The following is a 5,516-nucleotide window of genomic DNA, read 5'->3' on the forward strand; positions in this document are numbered from 1 at the left end:
AGTTGTAACACCCCATAATTTCAGTTTATTAATTTAATTTGGATTTAAATTAAATAATTGGAATTTTAGTATTTTTATTTGGAATTATTTGGAAAATGATGAAATATTGGCATTGGGCCTAGAGTGGTGGTTGGCAGTAAGGGGGTGTTAACTAAGCAAGCCCATTATAATATTTTATTTTATTTTTCATAAAATAAAGGAATTGGGAAAAGAGAAGCAGAAGCAGTAGAAGCAGATTTTGGAAAAGGAGAACACGTGAAAGTGAGAAGGGCCAAAGGGGAAGAAGACCTTCGAAGATTCGACTCTGAGGTAAGGGGGGATTCTTCGGGTTAGTATTCCTTATGTGATTGTAGGTAGTATGATTGATTAGGATTGTGGTCTAGTTCAATCGTACGTGTCGGGTTGGGAATTTTGTTAGGTTTTGATAATCTTGTATGAATTGACATGATTCTGTTGATACTTGTGATATATGATGTTAATACATGCCAATAACTTGTTTGAAATGTGTAATTGTGTGAAAATCAATGATAATTGTGTGTATGTTCGTATGTACCTGAAATTGGGGAAATGGGATATGGTAAATGCTGTCAAAATGGTGATTTTTGCTGTGCAGGTACGTAGGAACCGGTTCCCATGTGGGACGAACCGGTTCCCCCTTGTAAAAACAGAGAAATATGGATTCTGGGTAGCTGGGAACCGGTTCCCATGTAGGGACAACCCGGTTCCCCATAGTAAAAATCAGAGACGTGACTTTGAAGCTGCCAGGAACCGGTTCCCACGTAGGGACAACCCCGTTCCTGCAGCACTTTTTCTAAAAATGTTTTATCTTTAAAAACCCGTAACTTTTGATCCGTGTATCTGTTTTATGTGCCGTTTTGGGCGTTGCGAAGCTAATGAGATGCTTTATCTGATGAATTGATAAAATGGGTAATAGCCAACTTTACTTTTAAACTCGATTTAATTATTAATGAATTGAAAGATAGTATATGTATATGTGCTTATATATATGACTATTGATGCATGTATTTGTGTTGGTGATGAGATTGTGATATCCATTGAGTGATGTTAGTATATAACATGTCGTAGATGATATATGTTTTGTGATTATGTTGTTGGGTTGCTTTGACAATTTGTTACATTGTGTGCAATGATGATGGATATAACGATGTTTGATCGTGGTGATGATTGGTGATTGTGAATATTAATATATTGTTAATATTAATATGTTGGTTATGGTGGCAATTAACATTAATATGATGTGTATGTTAATTGTGAGGATGTAGTGTACATATGTGAATGATTGTATATGTATGATGATGATGATTGATGATTGTGAATATTAATATGTTGTTAATATTAATATGTTGGCTATGGTGGCAATTAACATTAATATGATGTGTATGTTAATTGTGATGATGTGATGTATGAATGTGAATGATTGAATGATGCTTATACATGTACATACTTGTTGTGACCTTATTGGTAAGAGGTGTTAAGCGATGTTAAGCATCGGAATGATGATGATGTATGAAGATGTAAGTATGTGTCATGTGTGCATTATTCATAAATCATTTGCATTGGAAGGCTAATTCCCATTGTGTGGAGATTAGCGGGAAGTCATCGTGTGCCCATGTGGGGTGTGAGCGATGAGGCAGTAGTCGTGTGCCCATGTGGGGTGTGAGCGACTAGAGGGCAGTATCAAAGAGAGAAGTCCTGTGATATGATTCACGAATTTTGGTACCACATGCATAGTGTCAGTTGCATCATATGCATTGGTGATAACATGATTGGATGAGATCCAGTGTTATGCCTTGGTGTGTTTACTTGATTGATGTGTTGAGAAGATGTTGTTAATATGACTTGATCCTTGATGAAATTGATGAGTTGTGGGCCGATGGCCAATATTGTTGGATGATGCTTGCTTGTTGTAATAATTCCGATTATATGTATGATTGAGTGGATGATAATTACTATGAGATTTTATTGCTTATGATTGCATAATGCTTATTAATTCGAATGAAACTCACCCTTACTTTGATGATTTCAGATTAAGGATGTAGCGGCGTCTTGATTGGGTGAAGATAGCTTGTAAGCTAGCCCGTAGTTCGTGTCGAGTCATGCTCTGATTGTAACACTGGGGAACGATAGTTTAGAGACGAATGATTATGTCGGTCTTGTTGTTTTATGATTGTTTTATAATAACTTGCATGGATAATGAATATGCAATGTTATGGATTATTGTCCGCTGTGTTGAACATGAATTGTAATTATGTTAAGTGGTTCCTCGTGTAGCATGACAAATGACTATGGTATTTTTCTGTTAAAGAAGTTGTGACATCCTTGTATTTCATGTTTACTCTGAATATTATTCTATTTTCCGCGGGGGTTTAGAAGGGTGTTACATCCAGGCTCATTGCACTCATAGCAGATAGCCTTCTTCTTGTCAGATCTTCTGTCACCAGAAGACTCTCCACGTTCAAATCTCTTTGAACTTCTGAAGCCTCTGAACTTCCTTTGCTTGCTCTTCCAGAGGTTGTTTACCCTTCTGGAGATCATGGACAGTTCATCTTCTTCTTCTTCAGATTCTGATTCTTCAGGATCTTCTTCTCTAGCCTGAAAAGCGTTAGTGCATCTTTAAATATTAGATTTTAATGCAATAGACTTGCCTTTCTTCTGAGGCTCGTTTGCATCCAGCTCTATTTCATGGCTTCTCAAGGCACTGATAAGCTCTTCCAAAGAAACTTCATTCAGATTCTTGGCAATCTTGAATGCAGTCACCATTGGACCCCATCTTCTGGGTAAGTTTCTGATAATCTTCTTTACGTGATCAGCCTTGGTGTAGCCTTTATCTAGAACTCTCAATCCAGCAGTCAGAGTTTGAAATCTTGAGAACATCTTCTCAATATCTTCATCATCCTCCATCTTGAAGGCTTCGTATTTCTGGATTAGAGCAAGAGCTTTTGTCTCTTTGACTTGAGCATTTCCCTCATAGGTCATTTTCAATGACTCATATATATCATAGGCAGTTTCCCTGTTAGATATCTTCTCATACTCAGCATGAGAGATAGCATTCAGCAAAACAGTCCTACATTTATGATGATTCTTGAAAAGCTTCTTCTGATCATCATCCATTTCTTGCCTGGTAAGCCTTACACCATTCGCTTTCACTGGATGTTTGTAACCATCCATCAGAAGATCCCATAGTTCACCATCTAGACCAAGAAAGTAACTTTCCAGTTTATCTTTCCAGTATTCAAAGTTTTCACCATCAAATACAGGTGGTCTAGTATCCATTGTTACCATTATATTGCTCAGCAGAGCCAGATGTAGATGCAGATGGATTTGTTTGCGTTTCACCAGCCATCTTATACTGAAGCGTTTTTCTCTTCCTGAATCTTTTCTAAACACGGTTAAGTGCTTGCACCTTAGAACCGGCGCTCTGATGCCAATTGAAGGATAGAAAAACACTTAGAAAGGGGGGGGGGGTTTGAATAAGTGTAGTTTACAAACTTGCACGATAAAAATAAATTGCACAGTTATTTTTATCCTGGTTCATTGTTAACTAAACTACTCCAGTCCACCCCCACGGAGTGATTTACCTCACCTGAGGATTTAATCCACTAATCGCAACAGATTACAATGGTTTTCCACTTAGCCCACGACTAAGTCTTCTAGAGTATCCTGATCACAACCTGATCACTCTAGGAACAAATGCTTAGACACAAGCTAAGACTTTCTTAGAGTCTCCTGACCACCACGTGATCACTCTAATTACAACTGCTTAGACACAAGCTAAGACTTCCTAGAGTATCCTGATCAACACTTGATCACTCTAGTTACTTACAAATTAATGTAATCAATTCTAAGAGTATTACAGATGCTTCTGAAAAGCTATAATCACAACAGTGATATTTCTCTTAAAGTTTAAGCTTAATCTCACTAATATATTACAACAGCAATGTAGTGAGCTTTGATGAAGATGAAGTTTCTGAGCTTTGAATTTGATCAGCGTTTCAGCAAGTTAATTGTTAGCAAATCGTCAACCTTGCTTCTCATCAGAACTTCATATTTATAGGCGATTGAGAAGATGACCGTTGGGAGCATTTAATGCTTTGCGTGTTCCGTACAACATTGCATTTAATGTTTCACGCTTTTGTCAACTACCTCGAGCCTTGTTCACGCTGTGTCTACTGACGTTGCCTTTAATAGCTTCCAACGTTCCTTTTGTCAGTCAGCATAGCCTGCCACCTGTACTTTCTTCTGATCTGATGTTTGTGTATACAATGTTTGGATATCATCAGAGTCAAACAGCTTGGTGCATAGCATTTTCTTGTCTTCTGACCTTGAAGTGCTTCTGAGCGGGATACCATGAGAACTTCAGTGCTTCTGCTTCTGATCTCAAGTTCTTCTGATGCTTCCATAGACCCATGTTCTGATTCTGCCTTGACCATCTTCTGATGTCTTGCCAGACCATGTTCTGATGTTGCATGCTGAACCTTCTGAGACAAAGCTTCTGAGCGCTGATTTGTGCATACTCTTTATATATTTCCTGAAAAGGAAATTGCAATGTATTAGAGTACCACATTATCTCACACAAAATTCATATCCTTGTTATCATCAAAACTAAGAATATTGATCAGAACAAATCTTGTTCTAACAACTATATTTGAAAAGTATTAAAAATACTTTAAAATACACCATTTTAAACCTAATAAAAGTATATCAAATAAATAATATTTTTGTGATTTTTTTAGATATTCATAAAATAGATATGATAAATTAAAAGTGCATGAAAAATCAAGTGAAATTGATTAATTTTGATAGGTGAAATGATTAAGTGAAGTCGTGAAAAAAATGAAGAAAAATAGCATAAATGGTTGATTTTATTTTCAGCAAGAGTTGAACCCATGTCACATGGGGGGTCAACAAAAATTAAAGCCAACTGTGCTACACTGCCAATGTGTCAAAGGAATGGAAACATTTTATAATATTTGAAAACAAATCATTTTGCAAAACATTTGGAAAATAAATAAGCAAAAGGGTTTGAGGGGGGGGGGGTCGAACCGCAGACCTTATGACAAGAGAGTATTAGAGGCGCGCTAGTGACCAAGTGAGTTAACGATGCATTCGAGTTATAACATGCACACCATTCAAAATATAATAAACTTGCTTCTGAAAATTTGAAAATGGTGCGCGAACACCATCTTCGTCTTCAACCTCTCATCACTCAACCAGGATTTTTTAACTCTCTCAATTCTCAACCAAATTAAATGATTCAAACATCAAACTTGCTCGTTTTTGGACGAGGAACATGATCATGGGCTCAGAAGTTATTTATTCTAAGTGTATCTAACGAATTTCAGCATAAACACTAAGAACACATAAACCCTAAAATTAAAATTAAAAGATGAACACGATGAATAAATGAATGATGATAGAGGCTTTTTTATCCTTTGATGATGCTGAACAAACTGGTATTGAGTTATAAAGCAATAGATGCATGAATTGAAGAGATG

At 36.7% G+C, this 5,516-nt stretch overlaps 1 long non-coding RNA gene across 1 annotated transcript; it reads left to right on the forward strand.

Annotated features, from left to right (window-relative positions):
* Positions 1-204: 204 nt before the first annotated feature.
* On the forward strand, positions 205-2,350 carry LOC131599684 (uncharacterized). Its single transcript, XR_009282883.1, has 2 exons — positions 205-309; positions 2,048-2,350. It is a non-coding gene; the product is annotated as an uncharacterized LOC131599684 (long non-coding RNA).
* The last annotated feature ends 3,166 nt before the right edge of the window (positions 2,351-5,516 follow it).

Source organism: Vicia villosa, linkage group LG4 (assembly GCF_029867415.1).
Source record: "Vicia villosa cultivar HV-30 ecotype Madison, WI linkage group LG4, Vvil1.0, whole genome shotgun sequence".
NCBI classification, from domain to species: Eukaryota; Viridiplantae; Streptophyta; class Magnoliopsida; order Fabales; family Fabaceae; genus Vicia; species Vicia villosa.